This window comes from Enhydra lutris, unplaced genomic scaffold (genome assembly GCF_002288905.1).
Source record: "Enhydra lutris kenyoni isolate GAN:26980312 unplaced genomic scaffold, ASM228890v2 scaffoldscaffold58, whole genome shotgun sequence".
In the NCBI taxonomy this organism is placed as follows: domain Eukaryota; kingdom Metazoa; phylum Chordata; class Mammalia; order Carnivora; family Mustelidae; genus Enhydra; species Enhydra lutris.
Window position 1 is genome coordinate 11,938,179 of NW_019154142.1, and position 13,721 is coordinate 11,951,899.

A 13,721-nucleotide genomic window follows, 5' to 3' on the forward strand; every position below is an offset into this window, starting at 1 on the left:
GGATTTTTAGAAACATTTAGTTCATTTACTCACGATCATCCTTTTGCACCAGTTAATAGAATCTTGAAATGACACTGGGTTGGTAGTCCCCTACAATAGTTACTTTTTGTAGTTTCTATTATAAGGTGGAAATGGGAAGAGGGAAGGTGGAGGAAAGTAATAATATTTATTCTAAAAAGTGTATTAATATCATAAGTTCAAGTCACATTTATTAAGTTCAAATGTTCCAATAAGTGTTATTTTGTAGAGGGTATAGATTTGTCAGGACTTCCAAAATAAGTTTCATAACACATACTTTTTCCTGTTTTGAGATGTGTGTGTGTGTGTGTGTGTGTGTATTTTGAGAAAATACTAGATTCCCAAGATATGAAATTTAGCAGACACTCATTATAAATGGAGGAAAGTTATCTAGATGAAGAATATAGAAGGAACCATAGTTTCCATCCCACATTTGTGTTATCCTTAGTTGGCCAACTTCAGAACAAAACTTCAGAAGCCATGGATGCTCACAAGTACTGTGTGTGTGTATATTTGTGTGTTTGTGTGTGTGTGTTGCTTTTATTTTTTCAGTTGTGAAATAATTGAGTTGAATTCTAGAAATTCTGAAGTTCCCCTTCATTCTAAACTGTCATAGATCTGACAAAACTTTTTACACCACTGCTAAATGTATGTAAACTATTTTGATGTTTTGCTTCTAGTGGCTGTTTTGGTTAACGGCCTAGAGGAGCTTTATAATGAACTTTGATGTGTGTCCATGTGCGTTTATTTTGTAATTCATATAATAATTACAAATAAAAGCTTAATTTCAAAAAATGGATTCAGCTATTTAGGAAAGTTTTGACTTCCATTATAGTACTTTATTATAGAGTTTAAGCCCTCTCTTCATTTGAAGACTGCGAGACAAAATAATGGTATATATCCTAAGAAGGAATTAATCTTCTTTTTCTATAAACAGATAAAGAACTAATATGACCAATGGAGAAGTACAGACACTCCAAACACAGATTTAGGAGAGTGGATTTTAAACACATTTTTAACTTGGTGAGGATTCTTTGCTAGTATGTAGTCGCCACCAAATTGAGTAGGCTAACTAGAGGTTAACAAGATCATATAGCCATCTGAGGAGGAGTGCTTTTTATATTTTTTGTTTACTTTGTGAAGTCATATTGCAACTCTCCTCCATTGATCTAAGATTTCTTTGAATGATTTGATAATCTGGCTTCAGGGTTAATTGCTTGCCTGTTATCTTCACAAAGTTACTGCTTTGGTCATCCAGCATTGTGATTGCTGCTGTTTTGAATATTGAATTGCTGACATTTATTTCCTCCTGGAAAATAATTGCATTTATATTTGATTTTTTTGACATGTGAACAAAAATGGAACAAAACAGCAGGATAATGAGCATCTATTCTAAGTTAATTGTGGTACTGTACATAATTTGTATACCTGAATTCCATTTTAGCATGTAATTCAATCTGAGCTAAGCTTCACTAAATCCAAAGTAGCTGTCTCAGAAAAAAAATCGCCCCGTTTTTATCCATTTATTCACTGTAAACATGACAATTTTTGGAGGTCTTTGGACAAATGTGCAGAAATAACAATATAAAATTGAACTAAATTCAGTAATTTAAAGTTTTAAATTATTTTATAAAATAAAACATGTAGAATCATTTCTAAGCAAAGTCAGAAACATAAAAACAGGTTAAGTGTATCATTAAAATTAATATCCAAAGTGTTGTACCAAAGCAAATGGACTGTATATAAGCACCAGAATGCATATTAAGTTCCCCAAGCTCTCACCAAATTACTTACATCTCTTAAAAAATAAAAAAAAAAATCCTGCAATGTGTTAATAGTGTATCTATAATACCTACAACATTTATTTGGTCCAAAGTTGTCAATTACACGTTTTTCATATTTAAACAAGCATATAAAAATTGTCAAAAGATATAAAATTAGTTATATGAAAAATTGACATTTTGTGTCAGTTCATTCTCATAAGCTTCTTGATTGTAAGAAATCTCACATATAAATATTAATAATAACCCCCTCTCTGTCTTTACCAATAACTTGTGAGGCAATGTGATATCATGGAGGAAGCACAAAAATTGGGAACGAAAAGAGCCTTGATGCCACTCCTACTAACACCTGCGTCTTGGATAGATTACTTAATCTTTCAGAACATCAACTTTATCATATGTAAATTGGGATTGGCATTGTTAAGCAAACTTGAAATGTGTGAAGTATCTGAATTAGGCAAAATGCTTAGTGCACTTGAAATTGCACAAAATGCTTACTATTATTATTACACACAGTTAACTAAATGAAATAAAGCTGTGGAAGAATGTTAAAATATCACATTTTAAATATGTTTTGAAATATATTGGATTAAACTATACATTTAATAAATATATATGCAAGGGAATACTATGCAGTCATCAAAACCCCATTTGCAATAATGTGGATGGAACTAGAGGGTATTATGCTAAGTGAAATAAGGCAATTATCATGTGATCTCTCTGATATGAGGAATTTGAAAGGCAGGATCATGGGGGGAAGGGAGAGAATGATGAAACAAGAGACTATTAATCTCAGGAAACAAAGTGGGGGTTGCTGGGGAGGGGAGAGGATAGGATGGCTGGGTGGTGGACACTGGGGAGGGTATGTGCTGTGGTGAGTGCTGTGAATTGCGTAAGACTGATGATTCACAGACCTATACCCCTGAAACAAATAATACATTATATGTTAATTAAACAAAAAAAGAAGTTAAAAAAAAAACCTGATAGCAAGACAATAAGTAAGATATCCTAAAGAATGTACTTACTTACAGTCCATTTTGGAGAACTCCATAAATTATGAAAGTTGTAATGATACTTTAACAATATAATCTGCATTTATAAATCTATGTAAATATGTAAATGAATGTAAATTTAATATCTACTGCTAATATTGTAGGAAAATATTTGAAGGTCTTTGTTGTTTCAACACTGATCTGTCATTTATCCACATATATGACAAAATTAGATGATATATGTATACATTTTTAGTTAAAATATAATTAACATACAGTATTATATTAATTGGTAGCATATCTATAATATCTAAAACCAATACCAGTGTTAAACATTAGTTTCAGGTATACGATATAATGGTTCAACAGTCCCATTTATTACTCAGTGATCATCACAATAAGCATACACTTGATCCTCTTTATTTATATGGAAACTTTATCTGTTAGATGCACACTTTTATTTCAGACAATATTGTGGTATAAATCATTTTCAAACATAAATTTCAATAACTACTTTGTTATGTGGATATATGTATAAAAATTAAATAAGTCTATTATGATGTCACATTCAGCATTTTGCAGTTAGTTGCAAATGGATAAGTTAGTATCAAATTATTTGTATTCATCTCAGACTATTTCTTTAAAATAAATTATTAAATAAATTATTGGCATAATAAAGTGCATGAACAATTGAAAGCTCTTATATACAGACAGATTCCCCATCAGAAAGGTAGCACCATTTTATACTAACATCAAATACCTTGTGATATGTCATATCTTCATCAAGGTAATTATTTTTTGTTACTGCCCTATTTTCATAAGCCTTTCCCACTTTCATGACATGAATTTTATTAATACTTTTTTTTAGATAGTGAAGTTGTATGTTTGTTACCTGCTTTTATAATTTTGTGAATTTCATTTTTTTCTCTTTTGTCTAGTCTCATAGTTGACTATAAGAGCTTCTTATAGATAAAGAAACAGACATTATACATAAGCTTTGTCATACCTGCATCCATAAGCAACTTTGAACAAAACAGGAATTCAAGAAAATATATGAAAACTAGAATTTAAATAAAAACTTTAAAAAACTTAAAAAAAAGAAAATATATGAAAGATATATGATCATTAATTTAAATTCACCATGCATTTAATGAAGTTGAAGATTTAGGGCTCCTCACTTACATGGGACCTACAAAGGTCTTGAGATGGACACTGGCAATGTGTTCTATGGTTGTATGATTTTGGAAAATTTGCAAATATAATACATTTTATTGCTGTATATTAAGAGTTTTACTGCTATCTGTTGATCCACCCTGTTTCTCTATAACACATGGTTCTGCTTGTGGAGGGATTTTTCTGATCTGGCTAAGGAAAAGTTGCATTGTGGAATATTTTTAGTTTGGCTTTATTGGAACACATTTACGTTGTTCACAATCAATTCTGTTTTTAGTTGTTATATTTGTTTCTATATAATTGTATGCTTTTTAAAAATCTTTTTGCATGCCCAGATATATAAACCTTAAAATCCATAAAAGTTGTATCCATCTGAGATGATATTTCTGTGTGTGATTAACAGGTTACCTAGAAGATAATTTTCAACAGGAAAGAAGCTCAGCCAAAAACATTATGCTAAGACGAGCAGTGCACTCCTTTTTAAATGTTTGATCTGCAGTCTCCGCAGAGCATGGGTTTCAGTAATTCCTACTCCCACCCACATCCCTGATCAACTAGGCCATTTTGGAGTGAAAGTTAAAAAGCATTACATATTACTCCCGTATTCAGGAAAACTCGTCCTAGTCCTTCTACTTTTTAGTAGGTTTATCTTCATGCTGCTACTGTTTATGGTCTTTAATTTCAGACTCCCATATGCTAAAACAACAGTCATACTCCCACACTGAACATTCTGCCCTTATCCAAAAGACTTTATGTAAGCATAATTTCTTTCTAGGAAAGGCTAAACAGCACAACTCTTTCCATAATGTGCAGGCGCCACTGTGAGAGTAGGGTGGAGTTAAAATAGAGGGAAGGCTTACATTGGGCATTTTATTCAGGCTCATCTCTTCTGGTCAGATGACTCACTCTCTGTCCCATGCATGGACGCCCTCATGTGGAGCACAGTCTCCTCCTCTTGCAACCATGGAAATTGTAACACATCAAAGAGAAATATGAACATTTTATAGAAGTGAAGAAAGGTGAACATGAGTTAGAATAATATTTGGGAGAAAGGACAGAAAAAGGGTAATAGGGCCATTTGGCTGCAGATAACAATGTGTGGATGGGTGACCAATTGATATATGACATGTTTCTTATGTTGTTATGTTGTTATTTTCAAAGAGAGTACTTTTCAATTAAAGAATGTGGAGAAAGGGGAACCCTCTTACACTGTTGGTGGGAATGCAAATTGGTGCAGCCACTTTGGAGAACAGTGTGGAGATTCCTCAAGAAATTAAAAATAGAGCTTCCCTATGACCCTTCAATTGCACTACTGGGTATTTACCCCAAAGATACAGATGTAGTGAAAAGAAGGGCCATCTGTACCCCAATGTTTATAGCAGCAATGGCCACGGTTGCCAAACTGTGGAAAGAACCAAGATGCCCTTCAATGGACGAATGGATAAGGAAGATGTGGTCCATATACACTATGGAATATTATGCCTCCATCAGAAAGGATGAATACCCAACTTTTGTAGCAACATGGACGGGACTGGCAGAGATTATGCTCAGTGAAATAAGTCAAGCAGAGACAGTCAATTATCATATGGTTTCACTGATTTGTGGAGCATAACAAATAGCATGGAGGACAAGGGGAGTTAGAGAGGAGAAGGGAGTTGAGGGAAATTGGAAGGGGAGGTGAACCATGAGAGACTATGGACTCTGAAAAACAATCTGAGGGTTTTGAAGGGGCAGGAGGTGGGAGGTTGGGGGAACGAGGTGGTGGGTATTGGAGAGGGCATGGATTGCATGGAGCACTGGGTGTGGTGCAAAAAACAATGCATACTGTTACACTGAAAATAAATTTTAAAAAATTAAAAAAAAAGAATGGGAGTATATGAGAAGTTTGGCAACATTCATTTTACATTTATAAAAACAATAAGAAAGTAAAATGTATGCATATAATCAGTAGTGTTAATAACAGCTAAGCACTGACACCTAATCTGAAAATGTATTACTATTGAATATGAAGAATGGAGAAAATAAGAAAAAATGGTGTGCTATTGTGGAACTCAGCATACAAGATTTTTTTGTGTGGCATGGTGATATCTAACTTTCAGAAGGTCATATGAGAAAGCTAATGAGATTGTACTGAAAATTTTCTTTACCTGACAGAAAACATTGAAAATTTTATGGCATTATAGTAGGACATTTAATCAGAATATAAACATCCACACCAAAATAATAATGAAATAATTTTTCAGAGGCTTAATACAAGACCAGTTGTTTGATACCATAGCAGATATAATGAATGAAATCATTTGCTGATTATATAACTCAGTTGTTTTAACTATAATTCCAAAGAAAATCCACATATGAAATATAACAATTACTATTGGATGTGTAATATTTTCAAATGTAAGTATTTTTATTAGTAAGTACTTTGTAGAGTACACAGGATTTGTCCAGAAGATGGTAAGACTGGTGAGGGTAACATTCACCTTACAAATACTGACTTGGGAAAATAATTTGAGGGGTTACAGATAAGCAAATGCCACAAATATAAATGAAAATATCTCAGATTGCAACTGACATCTTCCAAAAAATTCTAAGGATTTTGTATTCCTTGCAAGCATTTTTAAAGCATGGTACTCAATGAAGCTACAATATTAATCTTTGAATGACCAAATTTTTCATACTCTTCTAAAACTTTACAACTACATTTTAAACACTTATGTTTTCCAAAAATCAATTTGGAAGTACTGTTAGATCATCATAATAAATCATATATTGTAGAAGGCAAACATAAGTTTATTTTTGAAAGAATTTCATCTAAAATATACATATTTCAGTAAAATTTTGTCATTATGTTATTAATTAATGTTTAAAGGGAAATAATAAAGTAACAATAATTCAGGGTATATCATAGCTTTCACATAAAAATGATTAAAAATTCTTTGAATAGGTACGCCTGGGTGGCTTAGTGGGTTAAGCCGTTGCCTTCACCTCAGGTGATCCCAGGGTCCTGGGATGGAGTCCCACATGGGGCTTCTTGCTCGGCGGGGAGGCTGCTTCTCTCTGCCTCGGCCTGCCACTCTGCCTGCTTGTGCTATCTGTCTGTCTCTCTCTCTCTGACAAATAAATAAATAAATAAAATTTTTAAAAAATTTCTTTGAATAAAACCAAAGTGTGTTTATTTAAAAAATATATGCTACTATTACTATTAAATTGAAGAATCTCTTGTCATTGATGACAACTTTCATTTTGGAATACTAGATAAACAATGAAGATGATTTTTGTTGAACTGCAAGTCTTATGATCAGGCTATCTCTATTCCAAAATTATATTTCTAAATAATTTCTCTTCTTATAATTTTGGATACAGAAAAATTAAATTTAAAAACTTAAAAAGTATTTTGGCTTCTTCGTTGCTTTAGATGGTATATGTAACTTGTAGAATTATGCTGTACATGGGAACTAAACTCTAGTAAAAATATGAAATCAGTTGATATAAGCAAATATTGGTAAAATATTTATTTATAAGAAATCAGAAGGATAAGATATTTTCTTAAACCAAGCATGGCTCTTACAGAAGTATTATAGAATAGTTTCAAAAATAATGTATCAGAGATGCTTGTGAATAAATCTGTAGCTATTTGAATGTTTTATTTTGCCAAGAATGGCAGACAAAGTAGAAAGTAGGTCAGAACTGATAACATTTATACTACTTTCTTCTAATTATTTTCTCCAAAATGTATGGTGTCTTTCTTTGTGTTAATATATTGTCAGACCAATTGGAACATACTGTGCAATAAGGTATAGTGGCAAAAAATTCTTTAATAATGCATCTTTTGAAGAAAGAAGGGAAAACTACAGATAATTAATTTATCCTCCTGGCAATTGTGAAATCATAATGTGTTGAAAACTGAGTAAGGGACTACAGATATTAGTCCAGTGACAAAGCTTGAAATGAAAAGAGAAAATGGTTAGAAATTAATCTGCATTTGGAGCTTTAAGGCCTTCATCTTATAATCCCTCTAATACTCTACATTAAAAATAATTCTAAGTTACACTCAATATATTGGATATGCAGGTACAATCCTTATTGTTTTGGGAGAATAATTTTATTACTTTAGTTCATTTAGTGCTGGCACTAGTAAATACGAGCAAAGGTAAAATTATTCACACTGATTTGTTTAGGATATTTCTTTATTACATTGGTTGTTAAGAAAAACATTAGATTTATATGAATGTTTACAGAGAAGAAAGATCTGGAACTCAAATTCCACTTTCAACCAAGATGCTATATATTTATTGAAGAGGTACAAAGGCTTACAATTTTATGTATATTATATATATATGTATATATGCGTATAGATAGATAAAATTGAGAGCATGCACAATTTGTGGGGGGGAGTGAAGGGCAGAGGGAGAGGGAGAAGCAGACTTCCTGCTAAGTAGGGAGACTGAGGAGGGTCTTGATTCCAGGACCAATCCCAGGACTGATCCCAGGACACTGGGATCATGACCTGAGCTGAAGGCAAAAGCTTAACCAACCGAGCCACCCAGCGGCCCCAGTTTTATGTATAGATATAGAAAGATGTGTAGATAGAATTTGTCATATTTCAAAGTTGTTCTAGAGATTTTGAAAGATGAGTGATTTTAAAACCAGGAAGAAATATATATATATGTTATTCTACCATGGGTAAAAAATAAATGACCTACAAAACACATTACTTTTCATAAAACACTTTAATATTTATATTTTTATTATTCAGAGCAAATAATTATATTTAAAATAGCAAAGAATTAAGAATTGTTTTTCCATGTAATTTCTCATAGGAACATGAGAACATATATGTGTGTTAAGACATGCCATTTATCCCTACTACCTCAATGTACAATATTAGTTGAAATTTTGATTTTCCCATGCAGAAAAATTAAACTTTGAAAAAATTTACTGCTGAAACATTCATTAAAATATATTCAAAAGCATCCTCTTTTATAAATGTAGAATCTATGTTATGGAACCTAATGTTGTATTATATAAAACTTTATTATATTTTTAATTGTTTTATTAAGTTTTAGATTCATACTTATTCATTGTGAAAATTCTAAAACTATATGGATGACTATGGAGTAAAATACTAACGTCCATCTATAAAAAACAAAAATTTACCAATTTATTTCGATCCCCAGAAGTAATACTACACATATTCTTAAAATTACTTTGTACATTAAGTTCTCTTGGAGATCTTTATCATCTGTAAACTTCATTCTTTTTAATGGCTACTTACATTTCCTTAGAGTGGATTATTATATCCATGTTTATATTATAAATGATGCAATACAGACAATGATTATTTTTGTAAACAACTCTATAAAAATTATTTCAATTTTGTTTTGCTATTATAAGGAATGTTCCAATGAACCATTTATAAACAGTTTTCTCTCTGTTAACATGTGATAGTTTTTGTGGGATAGGATCCTGAAATTGGAAATGCTGGCTCAAAGATGATACACATTAAAATTTTGATTAATGTATCTTTGTTATTCTCCCAAACATGACATGAATGTTTATTCTCAACAGTAAAATATGGGAGAACTTATTTCACCACACCCTTGCTTGTGAAAAATCAGATGGGTAAATGGCAAATAATTTTTGTGCTAATTTACATATTCCTGAATGATAACATGCTTGAATATCATATTTTCATTTTTAAAAGTTAAATATGTTTTATCTGGCTGCCTTTCTTAATCATTAATAATGAATCTGAAACAAATAGCATTTATACTGTCAAGCAAGAAAAAAATATTTTCAGTAAGAAAGAGAAAAATAGGGCAAAATGATCCAGTTATTTTCAGTAAACTAGTGTGAATCGATGCAAGCCAGTCAGAAGTACACTATTCAACCCAGAGACATTCTGGTCTGAATGTAGATAAAGTGTGTTTGTGTGTGGGTAATTAATTCAATACAGAATAACTTCTATGTGTCCTAAAAGAGGCTTTCAAGTAATAATTTTCTAAGTTGAACTGACAGGCTTATTTTTGCTTTGGGCAAGGGCATTTTAAGTCACGGCAGCCATAACAGAGGAAAAAATCTAAAGTCCACTCATAAATGATGAGTGTAGAGTGACTGTTTTTCTAACATACTCTTACGAGACCGGCTTTAAGCTCTGAAGAGGGCATCCACATTACAAAGGTAGTAATGCACACATTTAATAACACAGGGTTCAGATATTTTAACGTAGTAGATGGATATCAGACCAATGTTAATACATGCTCAAATTACAGAGGCACTTGAGAAATTTCTTTCTCCACAGTGAAACTAAAATACATTTTGTGTATTATAAAATATTAGTGTTACTTTAAATTTAGCTTATTTCCCAGTTTGATCAGAAGGCAGATACTGTGATATTCTCACATGATAACTAAATTATGCTCTTTCTCAGTTTATTTGAAAATCAATTCCTATATAGGAATTACTAGAGCCTCATTAACCTCAGATTAAGAATGTCATTTGATATCTATTTTCTGACCATATAAGATTCATATGAAAATATTAAAAAATTATTCTAATAGGTAAGACAGATGAAGGTACTAAATTAATTTTTATTAATTATACTTTTATTATACATAATTATTTTAATATGTATAATATTAATAATATTAATAATAATTAATTATACATAATAAAAACATACTTTTATTATGAAACAGAGGCAAGGAGGCTGGTTTTATTTACCCTAAAAAATAATATGTAATGCTGAACCCAAATCATATTTGTGTGTATGAAAACATCCTTATATTTTCTTCATATTCCATTATAAATGCCATTTATTTATAAAGCATACTGTGACCATAGTCTGTATCTTTAAAGAGACAATAAAATAAATTTGAATATTTTAAATATTTTTTCATTCCATGTATTCCATTATTTTTTAGTAACAACATTGCCTGTCTCCTCTCACAGTTTTATGTCTCTGCATTCACCAATCATTATGTTTATTTATTATTCTTTTTAAAGACTTTATTCCTTTGGGAGAGAGAGTGAGAGAGAGCACAAGCAGGGGGAGAGGCAGAAGGAAAAGCAGACTTCTTGCTGAACAGGGAGGCAGAAGCGGGGCTTAATCCCAGGGCTCTAGGATCATGACCTGAGCTGAAGGCAAACACCTAGGACTGAACCACATAGGCGCCCCTGATAGTTATGTTTAAATTCTTTTAACTTTAAATTTTAACTTGCTCAATTTTTCCCAAGACTCTTTTGTATATACTGGATATAATTCCTCATCAGTGTCTATTTTTATTCTTTGTTGTAATATAGACCTTATTTCCATGGGTGGTCTTATTTTTCTTTTACACATGTTCTCAAGTTTCAAATTTTCATGATTTATCTTCTTTAGCTCATCTTTTTATTTTGAATGTTTTTAATTATTATTATACTTCTTTTGCTCTTAATTCTAAAGACTATGTTTATTTACCTGGGTCCATGGAAATGTCATCCTTTCTTCACAATTTTCATGTAATCTGTTGCAAATTTTCCCAGTTTTGCCTAGTTTGGTTTGTTCTTTTGCATTTTTAAAATTTCAGTATTTTAGGTTTTTTTAAAATTTTTTTTATAAACATATAATATATTTTTATCCCCAGGGGTACAGGTCTGTGAATCGCCAGGTTTACACACTTCACAGCACTCACCATATAGCACATACCCTCCCCAATGTCCATAACCCCACCCCCCTTTTCACAACCCCCCTCCCCCAGCAACCCTCAGTTTGTTTTGTGAGATTAAGAGTCACTTATGGTTTGTCTCCCTCCCAATCCCATCTTGTTTCATTTATTCTTCTCCTACCCCCTTAACCCCCCATGTTGCATCTCCACTTCCTCATATCAGGGAGATCATAGATAGTTGTCTTTCTCCGATTGACTTATTTTGCTAAACATAATACCCTCTAGTTCCATCCACGTTGTCGCAAATGACAAGATTTCATTTCTTTTGATGGCTGCATAGTATTCCATTGTGTATATATACCACCTCTTCTTTATCCATTCATCTGTTGATGGACATCTAGGTTCTTTCCATAGTTTGGCTATTGTAGACATTGCTGCTATAAACATTTGGTTGCATGTGCCCCTTCAGATCACTACGTTTGTATCTTTAGGGTAAATACCCAGCAGTGCAATTGCTGGGTCATAGGGTAGTTCTATTTTCAACATTTTGAGGAACTTCCATGCTGTTTTCCAGAGTGGATGTGCCAGCTTGCATTCCCACCAACAGTGAAGGAGGGTTCCCCTTTCTCTGCATCCTCGCCAGCATCTGTCATTTCCTGACTTGTTAATTTTAGCCATTCTGACTGGTGTGAGGTGATATCTCATTGTGGTTTTGATTTGTATTTCCCTGATGCCAAGTGATATGGAGCACTTTTTCATGTGTCTGTTGGCCATCTGGATGTCTTCTTTGCAGAAATGTCTGTTCATGTCCTCTGCCCATTTCTTGATTGGATTATTTGTTCTGTGGGTGTTGAGTTTGCTAAGTTCTTTATAGATTTTGGACACTAGCCCTTTATCTGATATGTCTCTGCATTCTGTCAGTTTTCTTTTGGTTTTGTTAACTGTTTCCTTTGCTGTGCAAAAGCTTTTGATCTTGATAAAATCCCAATAGTTCATTTTTGCCCTTGCTTCCTTTGCCTTTGGCGATGTTCCTAGGAAGATGTTGCTGCCGCTGAGGTCGAAGAGGTTGCTGCCTGTGTTCTCCTCAAGGATTTTGATGGATTCCTTTCTCACATTGAGGTCCTTCATCCATTTTGAGTCTATTTCCATGTGTGGTGTAAGGAAATGGTCCAATTTCATTTTTCTGCATGTGGCTGTCCAATTTTCCCAACACCATTTATTGAAGAGGCTGTCTTTTTTCCATTGGACATTCTTTCCTGCTTTGTCGAAGATGAGTTGGCCATAGAGTTGAGGGCCTATTTCTGGGCTCTCTATTCTGTTCCATTGATCTATGTGTCTGTTTTTGTGCCAGTACCATGCTGCTTGATGATGACAGCTTTGTAATAGAGCTTGAAGTCCGGGAATTGGGATGCCACCAACTTTGGCTTTCTTTTTCAATATTTCTTTGGCTATTTGAGGTCTTTTCTGGTTCCATATAAATTTTAGGATTATTTGTTCCATTTCTTTGAAAAAAATGGATGGTACTTTGATAGGAATTGCATTAAATGTGCAGATTGCTTTAGGTAGCATAGACATTTTCACAATATTTATTCTTCCAATCCAGGAGCATGGAACATTTTTCCATTTCTTTGTGTCTTCCTCAATTTCTTTCATGAGTACTTTTTAGTTTTCTGAGTATAGATTCTTAGCCTCTTTGGTTAGGTTTATTCCTAGGTATCTTATAGTTTTGGGTGCAATTGTAAATGGGATTGACTCCTTAATTTCTCTTTCTTCTGTCTTGTCATTGGTATAGAGAAATGCAACTGATTTCTGTGCATTGATTTTTTATCCTGACACTTTACTGAATTCCTGTACAAGTTCTAGCAGTTTTAGAGGGGAGTCTTTTGGGTTTTCCACATATAGTATCATGTCATCTGCGAAGAGTGATAGTTTGACTTCTTCTTTGCCAATTTGGATGCCTTTAATTTCCTTTTGTTGTCTGCTTGCTGCTTCGAGGACTTCTAGTACGATGTTGAATAGCAGTGGTGATAATGGACATCCCTGTCGTGTTCCTGACCTTAGCGGAAAAGCTTTCAGTTTTTCTCCATTGAGAATGATATTTGCAGTGGGTT